The following is a 23,118-nucleotide window of genomic DNA, read 5'->3' on the forward strand; positions in this document are numbered from 1 at the left end:
TGACTGACTCCTTCCCGCCCGGCCTGTCACCTGTCACCGTCCTCTGCCCCTGCCTGACACGCTCCTCCCCGCCCGGGCCGTCACCGTCCTCGGCCCCTGCCTGACGGGGCTCCTCCGTCGCCTGGGCCTTCCAAGGGCTTGGTGTGGACGCTGGTTCCAGGACGCCCTCCCAGGAACCCGGTAGCAGGGCGGCCGCAGCGTCTCGCGCCACCCAACCGTCCGCCGGCCGGCGGCCGGCGCTAAGTGGCCTGCGGGGGACGTGCCCCCACTGTGGGGCGGGCGCCCAGCCTGGTGTCTTCTCTGAGGCCCCGTGGCTGCTTTTCCCCCCCGCAAGGGGAGAGCCGCGGAGGTGGGGACCGGACCGCCTCCTCCTGGGGACGTACACCCAGCTCTCCACGTCGGATTCCGGGGCTCTCTGTCCTGCCAGAAGGCCCAGCTGGCCTGCGGGTCCTTAGAGTGGCAAAAACATCCGAAAACTGAGATTGAGGGTCCGGTGGTTGTCTGCACTTTTGTGCTGGGCACCCCAGAGAGGCCCGGGGGCTGGCTGGACAACGCGGTCTGCTGGGCAGGGGGGGGGGTTTGGAGGAGCAACTGATGCCCTTTGCACTTTGGGTAGCAAGTGTCTGAGGTGTCTCTGAGCCCTGCGCCATGTCGGGGGGGGGGTGGGGGGGTGGGAGGTCGGGGGGGGGGGTGGAGGAGCAGGAGGAGGAGGAGGAGGAGGTGGGAAGGGCCTTGGCCGGCAGTCGTGTTCCCGGGGTGGCTTCTTCCACAGGCTGCTTGGCCTGGGCTCCCTGCACCTGGGCCTTTGGAGGACTGGCCCTGTGCTTGCCAACGCTTCCCCTGCAGGGACCCAGAGCTGGGAGGTTGCATCTCTCAGCCCTGGGTCGGGCAGAGCCCCAGCGGGCCATGCCCACAACCTCTCTCAGCACGGGTCCCCCAGAAGGCTCCTTTGGGACCAGGATTCTCTTGCGGGTGACTCTTTAAGGTCTGGCCCCTGGATGGAGGGGCACCAGGAGTAGAGGAGCAGGAAGGGGAAGGGGGTGGCCATGCGAGGGGACACTTTCAGGCCAAGTCCCAGCTTCAGCCTGATCCTCCTGGGAACCCCGGGGTGTACGTCACACCTCCTGGTTGTCCCGCTCTGAGACAAGGGCTCTGAGACAAGGAGCCGGGCTGCGCATTCCCCCAGCAGCCAGTCGTGGGCTGAGGACACCTGGGGCGTTGGGAACTCCCTGGCTTCTCCTTGGCTTAACATCTGGAGCTGCTTGTGAATCGTGCCGCCACACACACCCGAGTGCAGGTGTCTTCTGCACAGACTGCGGGCCTCGCTCTTCTGAATGCCGCTAGCTCGCCACCCACCCACGGGTGAACCTGGTCAGGGTACTTTCTCTCGGGGGCAGACTCTGATCCTGGCGGGCTACCGGTGTTTCTGTTTGCTCGTTTCTTTCTTCCATTTCGGGAAAGGCTTCCTTACTGGGTGTGGAAATCTCCTATGCCTTTCCTCGCCTATTCTGTCAGCTTTAAAATTCTCTTTCAGTTGCCACCCTCACAGATGGATTAGGAAACTCTTTCCGGTGCACTCATTAGTGAAATGACCTCAATGAAGCTGGAATCCAATATCTAATCGCCGATTTTTAGCGAGTCCACACGCCAGGGTGGTCGGGGTCCAATGCAGCCCCGGCCAGGCCCAGGCCCCTTGGACCGGGCCACAGGAGGACACAGAGGAGGGTCCCGGCCCCCACGGTCGCGTTGCCGGCAGTTCTCCAAGGGCTTGGGCGTTTTCCAGAGGTAGGAGATGGAGGGGACTGATTTCTTCAGCGCCCCACAAACCACGCCACCCCACCCATGGGACACATCCCTAGAGAGAGAGAGAGAGACGCCCCATACACTCGCTCCCCTCCCCCATGCGCTGTGCCCCAGCCCGGGCCCGGGGGAATAGGCGGCAGCCCACCCACAGGGTGGGGGGCGCAGCTGAAAGGGGTTGTCGGGGAGGGCGGCCCCTGCCTGGGGTCAAAGGGCGGGCGACCCGCGCGTGCGCAATCGGCGGCGGCGGGGGCGGCCACGAGCTGGGGGTGGGCCAGGCGAGGAGAGGAAGGGGGCTGGAAGGTCTCCACCTTGGCGAGTCCAGCCGTGGAGGCGCATCTTGTGTGAGTGTGAGTGAGTGAGTGTGAGTGTGAGTGTGTGTGTGTGTGTGTGTGTGTGTATAGAGAGAGACAGCCCCCCACCCCGGCCCGCCGCTCCCTGCCCGCCCCGCCCCGCCCCGCCCCGCCTGTCACCCCCGTCCCTCGGAGCCCGCCGGACCCGGCCGGTGAACTCAACAGGCCCGGCCCGGTGCGGGTCAGCGCCGGCGCGGGGCCTGGGGCGGGAGGAGGCGGCGGGGAAGCGCAGAGAGGCTCGGCTTCTTGAGCGGGGCAGGGGCGCCCTCCGCCGTCTAGGGCCACACCACCCTGAACGCGCCCGATCTCGTCTGGTCTCGGAAGCTAAGCAGGGTCGGGCCCGGTTAGTACTTGGATGGGAGACCGCCTGGGAATACCGGGTGCCGTAGGCTTCTTCTTTTTTTTTTTTTTTTTTGTTTTGCCTCTTGTTCTGTCCCCTCTCTGGGAGCGAGGCGGCGGCCCGGGGTGGGGGTCACCCCCACCCTCAGCGCCCGCCGCGGTGCCTGGCGCCCCAGCCCGCACCGTGGGGCCTCCTCTTGTCCCAAGCCGCGACACCGCCGTCACGCGGCAGCATGCGTGGCTTCTGGACTGTCAGGTCTCAGACCAAAGGTCTGCTCTGTGGGAACCGACACGCTGGAGGAAACCTTGAGAGTCTGAGAGGGGAGGGAGTTCCAGAAGAAGGCCAGGATGTCATTTGGAGGGAGTATGTGACCAGAACTCGTCCCGTTGCTTTTGGGGTTCTCTGGGCTACACGTAGGAATCTTTGGTGGTGGCACCTGATGTTGGGGGATCCGGAGTCACACCCAGACCTGCTCCACAGGCCTCCTTTTACTTTTCTCTTCGGATTCATTATTTTTAAAAAGTGTCTCTTATCTCTATGATTGCATTTTCTTTTCTCTCTCTTTTCAAGCAGATGATGGGAGTCCAAGTATTAAGGTGACATGTGTTGCCCGTGCCCCCCTCCCCCCTGTGTTCTTATTCATTTACCTCTGATGTCGTTCCAGCGTATTGTGGGGGTACCAATGTTAGGGTCGGGTACGTTGCCCTCTCCCTGCCTCCCCCCTCGGGTCAGAGCCTCAAGTGCGCCCATCCCCCAGTCGGTGCGCACCCACCCCATTCCTAATGGAGGTGTATGCCCATCCCCTCCCCCCACCCGCCCGACACCCACCCGATGAAGGTGATTCCTCTGTGTCCACTTAGGTGTCCATCGGTTCGTACCCATTTGCTGGTGAGCGCGAGCACGTGGTGCTCGTGTGTCCATTCTTGGGCTACCTGGCTTACTGGAACGGGTTCCAGCTCTGGCCAGGAGAACCACGAGAGGTGCCCTCTCACCGCTGCTCCTCCTAGCTGAATAGCACTCCGTGGTGTCCACGCGCCACATTTCATTTACGCACTCGTGGGTCGATGGGCACTCGGGTCGCTTCCAGGTCTTTGCGATTGTGACTTGTGCCCTGACTCTAACCCTAACCCTTACCCAGCCCGTCTCCTCCTCGGCCCCTGCCTGACTGACTCCTTCCCGCCCGGCCTGTCACCTGTCACCGTCCTCTGCCCCTGCCTGACACGCTCCTCCCCGCCCGGGCCGTCACCGTCCTCGGCCCCTGCCTGACGGGGCTCCTCCGTCGCCTGGGCCTTCCAAGGGCTTGGTGTGGACGCTGGTTCCAGGACGCCCTCCCAGGAACCCGGTAGCAGGGCGGCCGCAGCGTCTCGCGCCACCCAACCGTCCGCCGGCCGGCGGCCGGCGCTAAGTGGCCTGCGGGGGACGTGCCCCCACTGTGGGGCGGGCGCCCAGCCTGGTGTCTTCTCTGAGGCCCCGTGGCTGCTTTTCCCCCCCGCAAGGGGAGAGCCGCGGAGGTGGGGACCGGACCGCCTCCTCCTGGGGACGTACACCCAGCTCTCCACGTCGGATTCCGGGGCTCTCTGTCCTGCCAGAAGGCCCAGCTGGCCTGCGGGTCCTTAGAGTGGCAAAAACATCCGAAAACTGAGATTGAGGGTCCGGTGGTTGTCTGCACTTTTGTGCTGGGCACCCCAGAGAGGCCCGGGGGCTGGCTGGACAACGCGGTCTGCTGGGCAGGGGGGGGGGTTTGGAGGAGCAACTGATGCCCTTTGCACTTTGGGTAGCAAGTGTCTGAGGTGTCTCTGAGCCCTGCGCCATGTCGGGGGGGGGTGGGGGGGTGGGAGGTCGGGGGGGGGGTGGAGGAGCAGGAGGAGGAGGAGGAGGAGGTGGGAAGGGCCTTGGCCGGCAGTCGTGTTCCCGGGGTGGCTTCTTCCACAGGCTGCTTGGCCTGGGCTCCCTGCACCTGGGCCTTTGGAGGACTGGCCCTGTGCTTGCCAACGCTTCCCCTGCAGGGACCCAGAGCTGGGAGGTTGCATCTCTCAGCCCTGGGTCGGGCAGAGCCCCAGCGGGCCATGCCCACAACCTCTCTCAGCACGGGTCCCCCAGAAGGCTCCTTTGGGACCAGGATTCTCTTGCGGGTGACTCTTTAAGGTCTGGCCCCTGGATGGAGGGGCACCAGGAGTAGAGGAGCAGGAAGGGGAAGGGGGTGGCCATGCGAGGGGACACTTTCAGGCCAAGTCCCAGCTTCAGCCTGATCCTCCTGGGAACCCCGGGGTGTACGTCACACCTCCTGGTTGTCCCGCTCTGAGACAAGGGCTCTGAGACAAGGAGCCGGGCTGCGCATTCCCCCAGCAGCCAGTCGTGGGCTGAGGACACCTGGGGCGTTGGGAACTCCCTGGCTTCTCCTTGGCTTAACATCTGGAGCTGCTTGTGAATCGTGCCGCCACACACACCCGAGTGCAGGTGTCTTCTGCACAGACTGCGGGCCTCGCTCTTCTGAATGCCGCTAGCTCGCCACCCACCCACGGGTGAACCTGGTCAGGGTACTTTCTCTCGGGGGCAGACTCTGATCCTGGCGGGCTACCGGTGTTTCTGTTTGCTCGTTTCTTTCTTCCATTTCGGGAAAGGCTTCCTTACTGGGTGTGGAAATCTCCTATGCCTTTCCTCGCCTATTCTGTCAGCTTTAAAATTCTCTTTCAGTTGCCACCCTCACAGATGGATTAGGAAACTCTTTCCGGTGCACTCATTAGTGAAATGACCTCAATGAAGCTGGAATCCAATATCTAATCGCCGATTTTTAGCGAGTCCACACGCCAGGGTGGTCGGGGTCCAATGCAGCCCCGGCCAGGCCCAGGCCCCTTGGACCGGGCCACAGGAGGACACAGAGGAGGGTCCCGGCCCCCACGGTCGCGTTGCCGGCAGTTCTCCAAGGGCTTGGGCGTTTTCCAGAGGTAGGAGATGGAGGGGACTGATTTCTTCAGCGCCCCACAAACCACGCCACCCCACCCATGGGACACATCCCTAGAGAGAGAGAGAGAGACGCCCCATACACTCGCTCCCCTCCCCCATGCGCTGTGCCCCAGCCCGGGCCCGGGGGAATAGGCGGCAGCCCACCCACAGGGTGGGGGGCGCAGCTGAAAGGGGTTGTCGGGGAGGGCGGCCCCTGCCTGGGGTCAAAGGGCGGGCGACCCGCGCGTGCGCAATCGGCGGCGGCGGGGGCGGCCACGAGCTGGGGGTGGGCCAGGCGAGGAGAGGAAGGGGGCTGGAAGGTCTCCACCTTGGCGAGTCCAGCCGTGGAGGCGCATCTTGTGTGAGTGTGAGTGAGTGAGTGTGAGTGTGAGTGTGTGTGTGTGTGTGTGTGTGTGTATAGAGAGAGACAGCCCCCCACCCCGGCCCGCCGCTCCCTGCCCGCCCCGCCCCGCCCCGCCCCGCCTGTCACCCCCGTCCCTCGGAGCCCGCCGGACCCGGCCGGTGAACTCAACAGGCCCGGCCCGGTGCGGGTCAGCGCCGGCGCGGGGCCTGGGGCGGGAGGAGGCGGCGGGGAAGCGCAGAGAGGCTCGGCTTCTTGAGCGGGGCAGGGGCGCCCTCCGCCGTCTAGGGCCACACCACCCTGAACGCGCCCGATCTCGTCTGGTCTCGGAAGCTAAGCAGGGTCGGGCCCGGTTAGTACTTGGATGGGAGACCGCCTGGGAATACCGGGTGCCGTAGGCTTCTTCTTTTTTTTTTTTTTTTTTGTTTTGCCTCTTGTTCTGTCCCCTCTCTGGGAGCGAGGCGGCGGCCCGGGGTGGGGGTCACCCCCACCCTCAGCGCCCGCCGCGGTGCCTGGCGCCCCAGCCCGCACCGTGGGGCCTCCTCTTGTCCCAAGCCGCGACACCGCCGTCACGCGGCAGCATGCGTGGCTTCTGGACTGTCAGGTCTCAGACCAAAGGTCTGCTCTGTGGGAACCGACACGCTGGAGGAAACCTTGAGAGTCTGAGAGGGGAGGGAGTTCCAGAAGAAGGCCAGGATGTCATTTGGAGGGAGTATGTGACCAGAACTCGTCTCGTTGCTTTTGGGGTTCTCTGGGCTACACGTAGGAATCTTTGGTGGTGGCACCTGATGTTGGGGGATCCGGAGTCACACCCAGACCTGCTCCACAGGCCTCCTTTTACTTTTCTCTTCGGATTCATTATTTTTAAAAAGTGTCTCTTATCTCTATGATTGCATTTTCTTTTCTCTCTCTTTTCAAGCAGATGATGGGAGTCCAAGTATTAAGGTGACATGTGTTGCCCGTGCCCCCCTCCCCCCTGTGTTCTTATTCATTTACCTCTGATGTCGTTCCAGCGTATTGTGGGGGTACCAATGTTAGGGTCGGGTACGTTGCCCTCTCCCTGCCTCCCCCCTCGGGTCAGAGCCTCAAGTGCGCCCATCCCCCAGTCGGTGCGCACCCACCCCATTCCTAATGGAGGTGTATGCCCATCCCCTCCCCCCACCCGCCCGACACCCACCCGATGAAGGTGATTCCTCTGTGTCCACTTAGGTGTCCATCGGTTCGTACCCATTTGCTGGTGAGCGCGAGCACGTGGTGCTCGTGTGTCCATTCTTGGGCTACCTGGCTTACTGGAACGGGTTCCAGCTCTGGCCAGGAGAACCACGAGAGGTGCCCTCTCACCGCTGCTCCTCCTAGCTGAATAGCACTCCGTGGTGTCCACGCGCCACATTTCATTTACGCACTCGTGGGTCGATGGGCACTCGGGTCGCTTCCAGGTCTTTGCGATTGTGACTTGTGCCCTGACTCTAACCCTAACCCTTACCCAGCCCGTCTCCTCCTCGGCCCCTGCCTGACTGACTCCTTCCCGCCCGGCCTGTCACCTGTCACCGTCCTCTGCCCCTGCCTGACACGCTCCTCCCCGCCCGGGCCGTCACCGTCCTCGGCCCCTGCCTGACGGGGCTCCTCCGTCGCCTGGGCCTTCCAAGGGCTTGGTGTGGACGCTGGTTCCAGGACGCCCTCCCAGGAACCCGGTAGCAGGGCGGCCGCAGCGTCTCGCGCCACCCAACCGTCCGCCGGCCGGCGGCCGGCGCTAAGTGGCCTGCGGGGGACGTGCCCCCACTGTGGGGCGGGCGCCCAGCCTGGTGTCTTCTCTGAGGCCCCGTGGCTGCTTTTCCCCCCCGCAAGGGGAGAGCCGCGGAGGTGGGGACCGGACCGCCTCCTCCTGGGGACGTACACCCAGCTCTCCACGTCGGATTCCGGGGCTCTCTGTCCTGCCAGAAGGCCCAGCTGGCCTGCGGGTCCTTAGAGTGGCAAAAACATCCGAAAACTGAGATTGAGGGTCCGGTGGTTGTCTGCACTTTTGTGCTGGGCACCCCAGAGAGGCCCGGGGGCTGGCTGGACAACGCGGTCTGCTGGGCAGGGGGGGGGTTTGGAGGAGCAACTGATGCCCTTTGCACTTTGGGTAGCAAGTGTCTGAGGTGTCTCTGAGCCCTGCGCCATGTCGGGGGGGGGGTGGGGGGGTGGGAGGTCGGGGGGGGGGGTGGAGGAGCAGGAGGAGGAGGAGGAGGAGGTGGGAAGGGCCTTGGCCGGCAGTCGTGTTCCCGGGGTGGCTTCTTCCACAGGCTGCTTGGCCTGGGCTCCCTGCACCTGGGCCTTTGGAGGACTGGCCCTGTGCTTGCCAACGCTTCCCCTGCAGGGACCCAGAGCTGGGAGGTTGCATCTCTCAGCCCTGGGTCGGGCAGAGCCCCAGCGGGCCATGCCCACAACCTCTCTCAGCACGGGTCCCCCAGAAGGCTCCTTTGGGACCAGGATTCTCTTGCGGGTGACTCTTTAAGGTCTGGCCCCTGGATGGAGGGGCACCAGGAGTAGAGGAGCAGGAAGGGGAAGGGGGTGGCCATGCGAGGGGACACTTTCAGGCCAAGTCCCAGCTTCAGCCTGATCCTCCTGGGAACCCCGGGGTGTACGTCACACCTCCTGGTTGTCCCGCTCTGAGACAAGGGCTCTGAGACAAGGAGCCGGGCTGCGCATTCCCCCAGCAGCCAGTCGTGGGCTGAGGACACCTGGGGCGTTGGGAACTCCCTGGCTTCTCCTTGGCTTAACATCTGGAGCTGCTTGTGAATCGTGCCGCCACACACACCCGAGTGCAGGTGTCTTCTGCACAGACTGCGGGCCTCGCTCTTCTGAATGCCGCTAGCTCGCCACCCACCCACGGGTGAACCTGGTCAGGGTACTTTCTCTCGGGGGCAGACTCTGATCCTGGCGGGCTACCGGTGTTTCTGTTTGCTCGTTTCTTTCTTCCATTTCGGGAAAGGCTTCCTTACTGGGTGTGGAAATCTCCTATGCCTTTCCTCGCCTATTCTGTCAGCTTTAAAATTCTCTTTCAGTTGCCACCCTCACAGATGGATTAGGAAACTCTTTCCGGTGCACTCATTAGTGAAATGACCTCAATGAAGCTGGAATCCAATATCTAATCGCCGATTTTTAGCGAGTCCACACGCCAGGGTGGTCGGGGTCCAATGCAGCCCCGGCCAGGCCCAGGCCCCTTGGACCGGGCCACAGGAGGACACAGAGGAGGGTCCCGGCCCCCACGGTCGCGTTGCCGGCAGTTCTCCAAGGGCTTGGGCGTTTTCCAGAGGTAGGAGATGGAGGGGACTGATTTCTTCAGCGCCCCACAAACCACGCCACCCCACCCATGGGACACATCCCTAGAGAGAGAGAGAGAGACGCCCCATACACTCGCTCCCCTCCCCCATGCGCTGTGCCCCAGCCCGGGCCCGGGGGAATAGGCGGCAGCCCACCCACAGGGTGGGGGGCGCAGCTGAAAGGGGTTGTCGGGGAGGGCGGCCCCTGCCTGGGGTCAAAGGGCGGGCGACCCGCGCGTGCGCAATCGGCGGCGGCGGGGGCGGCCACGAGCTGGGGGTGGGCCAGGCGAGGAGAGGAAGGGGGCTGGAAGGTCTCCACCTTGGCGAGTCCAGCCGTGGAGGCGCATCTTGTGTGAGTGTGAGTGAGTGAGTGTGAGTGTGAGTGTGTGTGTGTGTGTGTGTGTGTGTATAGAGAGAGACAGCCCCCCACCCCGGCCCGCCGCTCCCTGCCCGCCCCGCCCCGCCCCGCCCCGCCTGTCACCCCCGTCCCTCGGAGCCCGCCGGACCCGGCCGGTGAACTCAACAGGCCCGGCCCGGTGCGGGTCAGCGCCGGCGCGGGGCCTGGGGCGGGAGGAGGCGGCGGGGAAGCGCAGAGAGGCTCGGCTTCTTGAGCGGGGCAGGGGCGCCCTCCGCCGTCTAGGGCCACACCACCCTGAACGCGCCCGATCTCGTCTGGTCTCGGAAGCTAAGCAGGGTCGGGCCCGGTTAGTACTTGGATGGGAGACCGCCTGGGAATACCGGGTGCCGTAGGCTTCTTCTTTTTTTTTTTTTTTTTTGTTTTGCCTCTTGTTCTGTCCCCTCTCTGGGAGCGAGGCGGCGGCCCGGGGTGGGGGTCACCCCCACCCTCAGCGCCCGCCGCGGTGCCTGGCGCCCCAGCCCGCACCGTGGGGCCTCCTCTTGTCCCAAGCCGCGACACCGCCGTCACGCGGCAGCATGCGTGGCTTCTGGACTGTCAGGTCTCAGACCAAAGGTCTGCTCTGTGGGAACCGACACGCTGGAGGAAACCTTGAGAGTCTGAGAGGGGAGGGAGTTCCAGAAGAAGGCCAGGATGTCATTTGGAGGGAGTATGTGACCAGAACTCGTCCCGTTGCTTTTGGGGTTCTCTGGGCTACACGTAGGAATCTTTGGTGGTGGCACCTGATGTTGGGGGATCCGGAGTCACACCCAGACCTGCTCCACAGGCCTCCTTTTACTTTTCTCTTCGGATTCATTATTTTTAAAAAGTGTCTCTTATCTCTATGATTGCATTTTCTTTTCTCTCTCTTTTCAAGCAGATGATGGGAGTCCAAGTATTAAGGTGACATGTGTTGCCCGTGCCCCCCTCCCCCCTGTGTTCTTATTCATTTACCTCTGATGTCGTTCCAGCGTATTGTGGGGGTACCAATGTTAGGGTCGGGTACGTTGCCCTCTCCCTGCCTCCCCCCTCGGGTCAGAGCCTCAAGTGCGCCCATCCCCCAGTCGGTGCGCACCCACCCCATTCCTAATGGAGGTGTATGCCCATCCCCTCCCCCCACCCGCCCGACACCCACCCGATGAAGGTGATTCCTCTGTGTCCACTTAGGTGTCCATCGGTTCGTACCCATTTGCTGGTGAGCGCGAGCACGTGGTGCTCGTGTGTCCATTCTTGGGCTACCTGGCTTACTGGAACGGGTTCCAGCTCTGGCCAGGAGAACCACGAGAGGTGCCCTCTCACCGCTGCTCCTCCTAGCTGAATAGCACTCCGTGGTGTCCACGCGCCACATTTCATTTACGCACTCGTGGGTCGATGGGCACTCGGGTCGCTTCCAGGTCTTTGCGATTGTGACTTGTGCCCTGACTCTAACCCTAACCCTTACCCAGCCCGTCTCCTCCTCGGCCCCTGCCTGACTGACTCCTTCCCGCCCGGCCTGTCACCTGTCACCGTCCTCTGCCCCTGCCTGACACGCTCCTCCCCGCCCGGGCCGTCACCGTCCTCGGCCCCTGCCTGACGGGGCTCCTCCGTCGCCTGGGCCTTCCAAGGGCTTGGTGTGGACGCTGGTTCCAGGACGCCCTCCCAGGAACCCGGTAGCAGGGCGGCCGCAGCGTCTCGCGCCACCCAACCGTCCGCCGGCCGGCGGCCGGCGCTAAGTGGCCTGCGGGGGACGTGCCCCCACTGTGGGGCGGGCGCCCAGCCTGGTGTCTTCTCTGAGGCCCCGTGGCTGCTTTTCCCCCCCGCAAGGGGAGAGCCGCGGAGGTGGGGACCGGACCGCCTCCTCCTGGGGACGTACACCCAGCTCTCCACGTCGGATTCCGGGGCTCTCTGTCCTGCCAGAAGGCCCAGCTGGCCTGCGGGTCCTTAGAGTGGCAAAAACATCCGAAAACTGAGATTGAGGGTCCGGTGGTTGTCTGCACTTTTGTGCTGGGCACCCCAGAGAGGCCCGGGGGCTGGCTGGACAACGCGGTCTGCTGGGCAGGGGGGGGGGTTTGGAGGAGCAACTGATGCCCTTTGCACTTTGGGTAGCAAGTGTCTGAGGTGTCTCTGAGCCCTGCGCCATGTCGGGGGGGGGGTGGGGGGGTGGGAGGTCGGGGGGGGGGTGGAGGAGCAGGAGGAGGAGGAGGAGGAGGTGGGAAGGGCCTTGGCCGGCAGTCGTGTTCCCGGGGTGGCTTCTTCCACAGGCTGCTTGGCCTGGGCTCCCTGCACCTGGGCCTTTGGAGGACTGGCCCTGTGCTTGCCAACGCTTCCCCTGCAGGGACCCAGAGCTGGGAGGTTGCATCTCTCAGCCCTGGGTCGGGCAGAGCCCCAGCGGGCCATGCCCACAACCTCTCTCAGCACGGGTCCCCCAGAAGGCTCCTTTGGGACCAGGATTCTCTTGCGGGTGACTCTTTAAGGTCTGGCCCCTGGATGGAGGGGCACCAGGAGTAGAGGAGCAGGAAGGGGAAGGGGGTGGCCATGCGAGGGGACACTTTCAGGCCAAGTCCCAGCTTCAGCCTGATCCTCCTGGGAACCCCGGGGTGTACGTCACACCTCCTGGTTGTCCCGCTCTGAGACAAGGGCTCTGAGACAAGGAGCCGGGCTGCGCATTCCCCCAGCAGCCAGTCGTGGGCTGAGGACACCTGGGGCGTTGGGAACTCCCTGGCTTCTCCTTGGCTTAACATCTGGAGCTGCTTGTGAATCGTGCCGCCACACACACCCGAGTGCAGGTGTCTTCTGCACAGACTGCGGGCCTCGCTCTTCTGAATGCCGCTAGCTCGCCACCCACCCACGGGTGAACCTGGTCAGGGTACTTTCTCTCGGGGGCAGACTCTGATCCTGGCGGGCTACCGGTGTTTCTGTTTGCTCGTTTCTTTCTTCCATTTCGGGAAAGGCTTCCTTACTGGGTGTGGAAATCTCCTATGCCTTTCCTCGCCTATTCTGTCAGCTTTAAAATTCTCTTTCAGTTGCCACCCTCACAGATGGATTAGGAAACTCTTTCCGGTGCACTCATTAGTGAAATGACCTCAATGAAGCTGGAATCCAATATCTAATCGCCGATTTTTAGCGAGTCCACACGCCAGGGTGGTCGGGGTCCAATGCAGCCCCGGCCAGGCCCAGGCCCCTTGGACCGGGCCACAGGAGGACACAGAGGAGGGTCCCGGCCCCCACGGTCGCGTTGCCGGCAGTTCTCCAAGGGCTTGGGCGTTTTCCAGAGGTAGGAGATGGAGGGGACTGATTTCTTCAGCGCCCCACAAACCACGCCACCCCACCCATGGGACACATCCCTAGAGAGAGAGAGAGAGACGCCCCATACACTCGCTCCCCTCCCCCATGCGCTGTGCCCCAGCCCGGGCCCGGGGGAATAGGCGGCAGCCCACCCACAGGGTGGGGGGCGCAGCTGAAAGGGGTTGTCGGGGAGGGCGGCCCCTGCCTGGGGTCAAAGGGCGGGCGACCCGCGCGTGCGCAATCGGCGGCGGCGGGGGCGGCCACGAGCTGGGGGTGGGCCAGGCGAGGAGAGGAAGGGGGCTGGAAGGTCTCCACCTTGGCGAGTCCAGCCGTGGAGGCGCATCTTGTGTGAGTGTGAGTGAGTGAGTGTGAGTGTGAGTGTGTGTGTGTGTGTGTGTGTGTATAGAGAGAGACAGCCCCCCACCCCGGCCCGCCGCTCCCTGCCCGCCCCGCCCCGCCCCGCCCCGCCTGTCACCCCCGTCCCTCGGAGCCCGCCGGACCCGGCCGGTGAACTCAACAGGCCCGGCCCGGTGCGGGTCAGCGCCGGCGCGGGGCCTGGGGCGGGAGGAGGCGGCGGGGAAGCGCAGAGAGGCTCGGCTTCTTGAGCGGGGCAGGGGCGCCCTCCGCCGTCTAGGGCCACACCACCCTGAACGCGCCCGATCTCGTCTGGTCTCGGAAGCTAAGCAGGGTCGGGCCCGGTTAGTACTTGGATGGGAGACCGCCTGGGAATACCGGGTGCCGTAGGCTTCTTCTTTTTTTTTTTTTTTTTTGTTTTGCCTCTTGTTCTGTCCCCTCTCTGGGAGCGAGGCGGCGGCCCGGGGTGGGGGTCACCCCCACCCTCAGCGCCCGCCGCGGTGCCTGGCGCCCCAGCCCGCACCGTGGGGCCTCCTCTTGTCCCAAGCCGCGACACCGCCGTCACGCGGCAGCATGCGTGGCTTCTGGACTGTCAGGTCTCAGACCAAAGGTCTGCTCTGTGGGAACCGACACGCTGGAGGAAACCTTGAGAGTCTGAGAGGGGAGGGAGTTCCAGAAGAAGGCCAGGATGTCATTTGGAGGGAGTATGTGACCAGAACTCGTCCCGTTGCTTTTGGGGTTCTCTGGGCTACACGTAGGAATCTTTGGTGGTGGCACCTGATGTTGGGGGATCCGGAGTCACACCCAGACCTGCTCCACAGGCCTCCTTTTACTTTTCTCTTCGGATTCATTATTTTTAAAAAGTGTCTCTTATCTCTATGATTGCATTTTCTTTTCTCTCTCTTTTCAAGCAGATGATGGGAGTCCAAGTATTAAGGTGACATGTGTTGCCCGTGCCCCCCTCCCCCCTGTGTTCTTATTCATTTACCTCTGATGTCGTTCCAGCGTATTGTGGGGGTACCAATGTTAGGGTCGGGTACGTTGCCCTCTCCCTGCCTCCCCCCTCGGGTCAGAGCCTCAAGTGCGCCCATCCCCCAGTCGGTGCGCACCCACCCCATTCCTAATGGAGGTGTATGCCCATCCCCTCCCCCCACCCGCCCGACACCCACCCGATGAAGGTGATTCCTCTGTGTCCACTTAGGTGTCCATCGGTTCGTACCCATTTGCTGGTGAGCGCGAGCACGTGGTGCTCGTGTGTCCATTCTTGGGCTACCTGGCTTACTGGAACGGGTTCCAGCTCTGGCCAGGAGAACCACGAGAGGTGCCCTCTCACCGCTGCTCCTCCTAGCTGAATAGCACTCCGTGGTGTCCACGCGCCACATTTCATTTACGCACTCGTGGGTCGATGGGCACTCGGGTCGCTTCCAGGTCTTTGCGATTGTGACTTGTGCCCTGACTCTAACCCTAACCCTTACCCAGCCCGTCTCCTCCTCGGCCCCTGCCTGACTGACTCCTTCCCGCCCGGCCTGTCACCTGTCACCGTCCTCTGCCCCTGCCTGACACGCTCCTCCCCGCCCGGGCCGTCACCGTCCTCGGCCCCTGCCTGACGGGGCTCCTCCGTCGCCTGGGCCTTCCAAGGGCTTGGTGTGGACGCTGGTTCCAGGACGCCCTCCCAGGAACCCGGTAGCAGGGCGGCCGCAGCGTCTCGCGCCACCCAACCGTCCGCCGGCCGGCGGCCGGCGCTAAGTGGCCTGCGGGGGACGTGCCCCCACTGTGGGGCGGGCGCCCAGCCTGGTGTCTTCTCTGAGGCCCCGTGGCTGCTTTTCCCCCCCGCAAGGGGAGAGCCGCGGAGGTGGGGACCGGACCGCCTCCTCCTGGGGACGTACACCCAGCTCTCCACGTCGGATTCCGGGGCTCTCTGTCCTGCCAGAAGGCCCAGCTGGCCTGCGGGTCCTTAGAGTGGCAAAAACATCCGAAAACTGAGATTGAGGGTCCGGTGGTTGTCTGCACTTTTGTGCTGGGCACCCCAGAGAGGCCCGGGGGCTGGCTGGACAACGCGGTCTGCTGGGCGGGGGGGGGGGGTTTGGAGGAGCAACTGATGCCCTTTGCACTTTGGGTAGCAAGTGTCTGAGGTGTCTCTGAGCCCTGCGCCATGTCGGGGGGGGGGTGGGGGGGTGGGAGGTCGGGGGGGGGGTGGAGGAGCAGGAGGAGGAGGAGGAGGAGGTGGGAAGGGCCTTGGCCGGCAGTCGTGTTCCCGGGGTGGCTTCTTCCACAGGCTGCTTGGCCTGGGCTCCCTGCACCTGGGCCTTTGGAGGACTGGCCCTGTGCTTGCCAACGCTTCCCCTGCAGGGACCCAGAGCTGGGAGGTTGCATCTCTCAGCCCTGGGTCGGGCAGAGCCCCAGCGGGCCATGCCCACAACCTCTCTCAGCACGGGTCCCCCAGAAGGCTCCTTTGGGACCAGGATTCTCTTGCGGGTGACTCTTTAAGGTCTGGCCCCTGGATGGAGGGGCACCAGGAGTAGAGGAGCAGGAAGGGGAAGGGGGTGGCCATGCGAGGGGACACTTTCAGGCCAAGTCCCAGCTTCAGCCTGATCCTCCTGGGAACCCCGGGGTGTACGTCACACCTCCTGGTTGTCCCGCTCTGAGACAAGGGCTCTGAGACAAGGAGCCGGGCTGCGCATTCCCCCAGCAGCCAGTCGTGGGCTGAGGACACCTGGGGCGTTGGGAACTCCCTGGCTTCTCCTTGGCTTAACATCTGGAGCTGCTTGTGAATCGTGCCGCCACACACACCCGAGTGCAGGTGTCTTCTGCACAGACTGCGGGCCTCGCTCTTCTGAATGCCGCTAGCTCGCCACCCACCCACGGGTGAACCTGGTCAGGGTACTTTCTCTCGGGGGCAGACTCTGATCCTGGCGGGCTACCGGTGTTTCTGTTTGCTCGTTTCTTTCTTCCATTTCGGGAAAGGCTTCCTTACTGGGTGTGGAAATCTCCTATGCCTTTCCTCGCCTATTCTGTCAGCTTTAAAATTCTCTTTCAGTTGCCACCCTCACAGATGGATTAGGAAACTCTTTCCGGTGCACTCATTAGTGAAATGACCTCAATGAAGCTGGAATCCAATATCTAATCGCCGATTTTTAGCGAGTCCACACGCCAGGGTGGTCGGGGTCCAATGCAGCCCCGGCCAGGCCCAGGCCCCTTGGACCGGGCCACAGGAGGACACAGAGGAGGGTCCCGGCCCCCACGGTCGCGTTGCCGGCAGTTCTCCAAGGGCTTGGGCGTTTTCCAGAGGTAGGAGATGGAGGGGACTGATTTCTTCAGCGCCCCACAAACCACGCCACCCCACCCATGGGACACATCCCTAGAGAGAGAGAGAGAGACGCCCCATACACTCGCTCCCCTCCCCCATGCGCTGTGCCCCAGCCCGGGCCCGGGGGAATAGGCGGCAGCCCACCCACAGGGTGGGGGGCGCAGCTGAAAGGGGTTGTCGGGGAGGGCGGCCCCTGCCTGGGGTCAAAGGGCGGGCGACCCGCGCGTGCGCAATCGGCGGCGGCGGGGGCGGCCACGAGCTGGGGGTGGGCCAGGCGAGGAGAGGAAGGGGGCTGGAAGGTCTCCACCTTGGCGAGTCCAGCCGTGGAGGCGCATCTTGTGTGAGTGTGAGTGAGTGAGTGTGAGTGTGAGTGTGTGTGTGTGTGTGTGTGTGTGTATAGAGAGAGACAGCCCCCCACCCCGGCCCGCCGCTCCCTGCCCGCCCCGCCCCGCCCCGCCCCGCCTGTCACCCCCGTCCCTCGGAGCCCGCCGGACCCGGCCGGTGAACTCAACAGGCCCGGCCCGGTGCGGGTCAGCGCCGGCGCGGGGCCTGGGGCGGGAGGAGGCGGCGGGGAAGCGCAGAGAGGCTCGGCTTCTTGAGCGGGGCAGGGGCGCCCTCCGCCGTCTAGGGCCACACCACCCTGAACGCGCCCGATCTCGTCTGGTCTCGGAAGCTAAGCAGGGTCGGGCCCGGTTAGTACTTGGATGGGAGACCGCCTGGGAATACCGGGTGCCGTAGGCTTCTTCTTTTTTTTTTTTTTTTTTGTTTTGCCTCTTGTTCTGTCCCCTCTCTGGGAGCGAGGCGGCGGCCCGGGGTGGGGGTCACCCCCACCCTCAGCGCCCGCCGCGGTGCCTGGCGCCCCAGCCCGCACCGTGGGGCCTCCTCTTGTCCCAAGCCGCGACACCGCCGTCACGCGGCAGCATGCGTGGCTTCTGGACTGTCAGGTCTCAGACCAAAGGTCTGCTCTGTGGGAACCGACACGCTGGAGGAAACCTTGAGAGTCTGAGAGGGGAGGGAGTTCCAGAAGAAGGCCAGGATGTCATTTGGAGGGAGTATGTGACCAGAACTCGTCCCGTTGCTTTTGGGGTTCTCTGGGCTACACGTAGGAATCTTTGGTGGTGGCACCTGATGTTGGGGGATCCGGAGTCACACCCAGACCTGCTCCACAGGCCTCCTTTTACTTTTCTCTTCGGATTCATTATTTTTAAAAAGTGTCTCTTATCTCTATGATTGCATTTTCTTTTCTCTCTCTTTTCAAGCAGATGATGGGAGTCCAAGTATTAAGGTGACATGTGTTGCCCGTGCCCCCCTCCCCCCTGTGTTCTTATTCATTTACCTCTGATGTCGTTCCAGCGTATTGTGGGGGTACCAATGTTAGGGTCGGGTACGTTGCCCTCTCCCTGCCTCCCCCCTCGGGTCAGAGCCTCAAGTGCGCCCATCCCCCAGTCGGTGCGCACCCACCCCATTCCTAATGGAGGTGTATGCCCATCCCCTCCCCCCACCCGCCCGACACCCACCCGATGAAGGTGATTCCTCTGTGTCCACTTAGGTGTCCATCGGTTCGTACCCATTTGCTGGTGAGCGCGAGCACGTGGTGCTCGTGTGTCCATTCTTGGGCTACCTGGCTTACTGGAACGGGTTCCAGCTCTGGCCAGGAGAACCACGAGAGGTGCCCTCTCACCGCTGCTCCTCCTAGCTGAATAGCACTCCGTGGTGTCCACGCGCCACATTTCATTTACGCACTCGTGGGTCGATGGGCACTCGGGTCGCTTCCAGGTCTTTGCGATTGTGACTTGTGCCCTGACTCTAACCCTAACCCTTACCCAGCCCGTCTCCTCCTCGGCCCCTGCCTGACTGACTCCTTCCCGCCCGGCCTGTCACCTGTCACCGTCCTCTGCCCCTGCCTGACACGCTCCTCCCCGCCCGGGCCGTCACCGTCCTCGGCCCCTGCCTGACGGGGCTCCTCCGTCGCCTGGGCCTTCCAAGGGCTTGGTGTGGACGCTGGTTCCAGGACGCCCTCCCAGGAACCCGGTAGCAGGGCGGCCGCAGCGTCTCGCGCCACCCAACCGTCCGCCGGCCGGCGGCCGGCGCTAAGTGGCCTGCGGGGGACGTGCCCCCACTGTGGGGCGGGCGCCCAGCCTGGTGTCTTCTCTGAGGCCCCGTGGCTGCTTTTCCCCCCCGCAAGGGGAGAGCCGCGGAGGTGGGGACCGGACCGCCTCCTCCTGGGGACGTACACCCAGCTCTCCACGTCGGATTCCGGGGCTCTCTGTCCTGCCAGAAGGCCCAGCTGGCCTGCGGGTCCTTAGAGTGGCAAAAACATCCGAAAACTGAGATTGAGGGTCCGGTGGTTGTCTGCACTTTTGTGCTGGGCACCCCAGAGAGGCCCGGGGGCTGGCTGGACAACGCGGTCTGCTGGGCAGGGGGGGGGGTTTGGAGGAGCAACTGATGCCCTTTGCACTTTGGGTAGCAAGTGTCTGAGGTGTCTCTGAGCCCTGCGCCATGTCGGGGGGGGGGTGGGGGGGTGGGAGGTCGGGGGGGGGGTGGAGGAGCAGGAGGAGGAGGAGGAGGAGGTGGGAAGGGCCTTGGCCGGCAGTCGTGTTCCCGGGGTGGCTTCTTCCACAGGCTGCTTGGCCTGGGCTCCCTGCACCTGGGCCTTTGGAGGACTGGCCCTGTGCTTGCCAACGCTTCCCCTGCAGGGACCCAGAGCTGGGAGGTTGCATCTCTCAGCCCTGGGTCGGGCAGAGCCCCAGCGGGCCATGCCCACAACCTCTCTCAGCACGGGTCCCCCAGAAGGCTCCTTTGGGACCAGGATTCTCTTGCGGGTGACTCTTTAAGGTCTGGCCCCTGGATGGAGGGGCACCAGGAGTAGAGGAGCAGGAAGGGGAAGGGGGTGGCCATGCGAGGGGACACTTTCAGGCCAAGTCCCAGCTTCAGCCTGATCCTCCTGGGAACCCCGGGGTGTACGTCACACCTCCTGGTTGTCCCGCTCTGAGACAAGGGCTCTGAGACAAGGAGCCGGGCTGCGCATTCCCCCAGCAGCCAGTCGTGGGCTGAGGACACCTGGGGCGTTGGGAACTCCCTGGCTTCTCCTTGGCTTAACATCTGGAGCTGCTTGTGAATCGTGCCGCCACACACACCCGAGTGCAGGTGTCTTCTGCACAGACTGCGGGCCTCGCTCTTCTGAATGCCGCTAGCTCGCCACCCACCCACGGGTGAACCTGGTCAGGGTACTTTCTCTCGGGGGCAGACTCTGATCCTGGCGGGCTACCGGTGTTTCTGTTTGCTCGTTTCTTTCTTCCATTTCGGGAAAGGCTTCCTTACTGGGTGTGGAAATCTCCTATGCCTTTCCTCGCCTATTCTGTCAGCTTTAAAATTCTCTTTCAGTTGCCACCCTCACAGATGGATTAGGAAACTCTTTCCGGTGCACTCATTAGTGAAATGACCTCAATGAAGCTGGAATCCAATATCTAATCGCCGATTTTTAGCGAGTCCACACGCCAGGGTGGTCGGGGTCCAATGCAGCCCCGGCCAGGCCCAGGCCCCTTGGACCGGGCCACAGGAGGACACAGAGGAGGGTCCCGGCCCCCACGGTCGCGTTGCCGGCAGTTCTCCAAGGGCTTGGGCGTTTTCCAGAGGTAGGAGATGGAGGGGACTGATTTCTTCAGCGCCCCACAAACCACGCCACCCCACCCATGGGACACATCCCTAGAGAGAGAGAGAGAGACGCCCCATACACTCGCTCCCCTCCCCCATGCGCTGTGCCCCAGCCCGGGCCCGGGGGAATAGGCGGCAGCCCACCCACAGGGTGGGGGGCGCAGCTGAAAGGGGTTGTCGGGGAGGGCGGCCCCTGCCTGGGGTCAAAGGGCGGGCGACCCGCGCGTGCGCAATCGGCGGCGGCGGGGGCGGCCACGAGCTGGGGGTGGGCCAGGCGAGGAGAGGAAGGGGGCTGGAAGGTCTCCACCTTGGCGAGTCCAGCCGTGGAGGCGCATCTTGTGTGAGTGTGAGTGAGTGAGTGTGAGTGTGAGTGTGTGTGTGTGTGTGTGTGTGTGTATAGAGAGAGACAGCCCCCCACCCCGGCCCGCCGCTCCCTGCCCGCCCCGCCCCGCCCCGCCCCGCCTGTCACCCCCGTCCCTCGGAGCCCGCCGGACCCGGCCGGTGAACTCAACAGGCCCGGCCCGGTGCGGGTCAGCGCCGGCGCGGGGCCTGGGGCGGGAGGAGGCGGCGGGGAAGCGCAGAGAGGCTCGGCTTCTTGAGCGGGGCAGGGGCGCCCTCCGCCGTCTAGGGCCACACCACCCTGAACGCGCCCGATCTCGTCTGGTCTCGGAAGCTAAGCAGGGTCGGGCCCGGTTAGTACTTGGATGGGAGACCGCCTGGGAATACCGGGTGCCGTAGGCTTCTTCTTTTTTTTTTTTTTTTTTGTTTTGCCTCTTGTTCTGTCCCCTCTCTGGGAGCGAGGCGGCGGCCCGGGGTGGGGGTCACCCCCACCCTCAGCGCCCGCCGCGGTGCCTGGCGCCCCAGCCCGCACCGTGGGGCCTCCTCTTGTCCCAAGCCGCGACACCGCCGTCACGCGGCAGCATGCGTGGCTTCTGGACTGTCAGGTCTCAGACCAAAGGTCTGCTCTGTGGGAACCGACACGCTGGAGGAAACCTTGAGAGTCTGAGAGGGGAGGGAGTTCCAGAAGAAGGCCAGGATGTCATTTTGAGGGAGTATGTGACCAGAACTCGTCCCGTTGCTTTTGGGGTTCTATGGGCTACACGTAGGAATCTTTGGTGGTGGCACCTGATGTTGGGGGATCCGGAGTCACACCCAGACCTGCTCCACAGGCCTCCTTTTACTTTTCTCTTCGGATTCATTATTTTTAAAAAGTGTCTCTTATCTCTATGATTGCATTTTCTTTTCTCTCTCTTTTCAAGCAGATGATGGGAGTCCAAGTATTAAGGTGACATGTGTTGCCCGTGCCCCCCTCCCCCCTGTGTTCTTATTCATTTACCTCTGATGTCGTTCCAGCGTATTGTGGGGGTACCAATGTTAAGGTCGGGTACGTTGCCCTCTCCCAGCCTCCCCCCTCGGGTCAGAGCCTCAAGTGCGCCCATCCCCCAGTCGGTGCGCACCCACCCCATTCCTAATGGAGGTGTATGCCCATCCCCTCCCCCCACCCGCCCGACACCCACCCGATGAAGGTGATTCCTCTGTGTCCACTTAGGTGTCCATCGGTTCGTACCCATTTGCTGGTGAGCGCGAGCACGTGGTGCTCGTGTGTCCATTCTTGGGCTACCTGGCTTACTGGAACGGGTTCCAGCTCTGGCCAGGAGAACCACGAGAGGTGCCCTCTCACCGCTGCTCCTCCTAGCTGAATAGCACTCCGTGGTGTCCACGCGCCACATTTCATTTACGCACTCGTGGGTCGATGGGCACTCGGGTCGCTTCCAGGTCTTTGCGATTGTGACTTGTGCCCTGACTCTAACCCTAACCCTTACCCAGCCCGTCTCCTCCTCGGCCCCTGCCTGACTGACTCCTTCCCGCCCGGCCTGTCACCTGTCACCGTCCTCTGCCCCTGCCTGACACGCTCCTCCCCGCCCGGGCCGTCACCGTCCTCGGCCCCTGCCTGACGGGGCTCCTCCGTCGCCTGGGCCTTCCAAGGGCTTGGTGTGGACGCTGGTTCCAGGACGCCCTCCCAGGAACCCGGTAGCAGGGCGGCCGCAGCGTCTCGCGCCACCCAACCGTCCGCCGGCCGGCGGCCGGCGCTAAGTGGCCTGCGGGGGACGTGCCCCCACTGTGGGGCGGGCGCCCAGCCTGGTGTCTTCTCTGAGGCCCCGTGGCTGCTTTTCCCCCCCGCAAGGGGAGAGCCGCGGAGGTGGGGACCGGACCGCCTCCTCCTGGGGACGTACACCCAGCTCTCCACGTCGGATTCCGGGGCTCTCTGTCCTGCCAGAAGGCCCAGCTGGCCTGCGGGTCCTTAGAGTGGCAAAAACATCCGAAAACTGAGATTGAGGGTCCGGTGGTTGTCTGCACTTTTGTGCTGGGCACCCCAGAGAGGCCCGGGGGCTGGCTGGACAACGCGGTCTGCTGGGCAGGGGGGGGGGTTTGGAGGAGCAACTGATGCCCTTTGCACTTTGGGTAGCAAGTGTCTGAGGTGTCTCTGAGCCCTGCGCCATGTCGGGGGGGGGGTGGGGGGGTGGGAGGTCGGGGGGGGGGGTGGAGGAGCAGGAGGAGGAGGAGGAGGAGGTGGGAAGGGCCTTGGCCGGCAGTCGTGTTCCCGGGGTGGCTTCTTCCACAGGCTGCTTGGCCTGGGCTCCCTGCACCTGGGCCTTTGGAGGACTGGCCCTGTGCTTGCCAACGCTTCCCCTGCAGGGACCCAGAGCTGGGAGGTTGCATCTCTCAGCCCTGGGTCGGGCAGAGCCCCAGCGGGCCATGCCCACAACCTCTCTCAGCACGGGTCCCCCAGAAGGCTCCTTTGGGACCAGGATTCTCTTGCGGGTGACTCTTTAAGGTCTGGCCCCTGGATGGAGGGGCACCAGGAGTAGAGGAGCAGGAAGGGGAAGGGGGTGGCCATGCGAGGGGACACTTTCAGGCCAAGTCCCAGCTTCAGCCTGATCCTCCTGGGAACCCCGGGGTGTACGTCACACCTCCTGGTTGTCCCGCTCTGAGACAAGGGCTCTGAGACAAGGAGCCGGGCTGCGCATTCCCCCAGCAGCCAGTC

The 23,118-nt window shown here is 63.9% G+C and overlaps 6 non-coding genes across 6 annotated transcripts; all 6 read left to right on the forward strand.

The window, feature by feature from the left end:
* The first annotated feature begins 2,426 nt into the window (after window positions 1-2,426).
* LOC142876528 (5S ribosomal RNA) lies at window positions 2,427-2,545 on the forward strand. Its single transcript, XR_012923429.1, has one exon. It is a non-coding gene; the product is annotated as a 5S ribosomal RNA (ribosomal RNA).
* A 3,534-nt stretch (window positions 2,546-6,079) lies between these two features.
* On the forward strand, window positions 6,080-6,198 carry LOC142876529 (5S ribosomal RNA). The gene has a single exon (XR_012923430.1). It is a non-coding gene; the product is annotated as a 5S ribosomal RNA (ribosomal RNA).
* Window positions 6,199-9,733: 3,535 nt separating this feature from the next.
* LOC142876531 (5S ribosomal RNA) lies at window positions 9,734-9,852 on the forward strand. Its single transcript, XR_012923432.1, has one exon. It is a non-coding gene; the product is annotated as a 5S ribosomal RNA (ribosomal RNA).
* Window positions 9,853-13,385: 3,533 nt separating this feature from the next.
* LOC142876532 (5S ribosomal RNA) lies at window positions 13,386-13,504 on the forward strand. Its single transcript, XR_012923433.1, has one exon. It is a non-coding gene; the product is annotated as a 5S ribosomal RNA (ribosomal RNA).
* A 3,536-nt stretch (window positions 13,505-17,040) lies between these two features.
* On the forward strand, window positions 17,041-17,159 carry LOC142876533 (5S ribosomal RNA). The gene has a single exon (XR_012923434.1). It is a non-coding gene; the product is annotated as a 5S ribosomal RNA (ribosomal RNA).
* Window positions 17,160-20,694: 3,535 nt separating this feature from the next.
* On the forward strand, window positions 20,695-20,813 carry LOC142876534 (5S ribosomal RNA). The gene has a single exon (XR_012923435.1). It is a non-coding gene; the product is annotated as a 5S ribosomal RNA (ribosomal RNA).
* The last annotated feature ends 2,305 nt before the right edge of the window (window positions 20,814-23,118 follow it).

The sequence above is a fragment of the Microcebus murinus genome, chromosome 15 (genome assembly GCF_040939455.1).
Source record: "Microcebus murinus isolate Inina chromosome 15, M.murinus_Inina_mat1.0, whole genome shotgun sequence".
Classification (NCBI taxonomy): Eukaryota; Metazoa; Chordata; class Mammalia; order Primates; family Cheirogaleidae; genus Microcebus; species Microcebus murinus.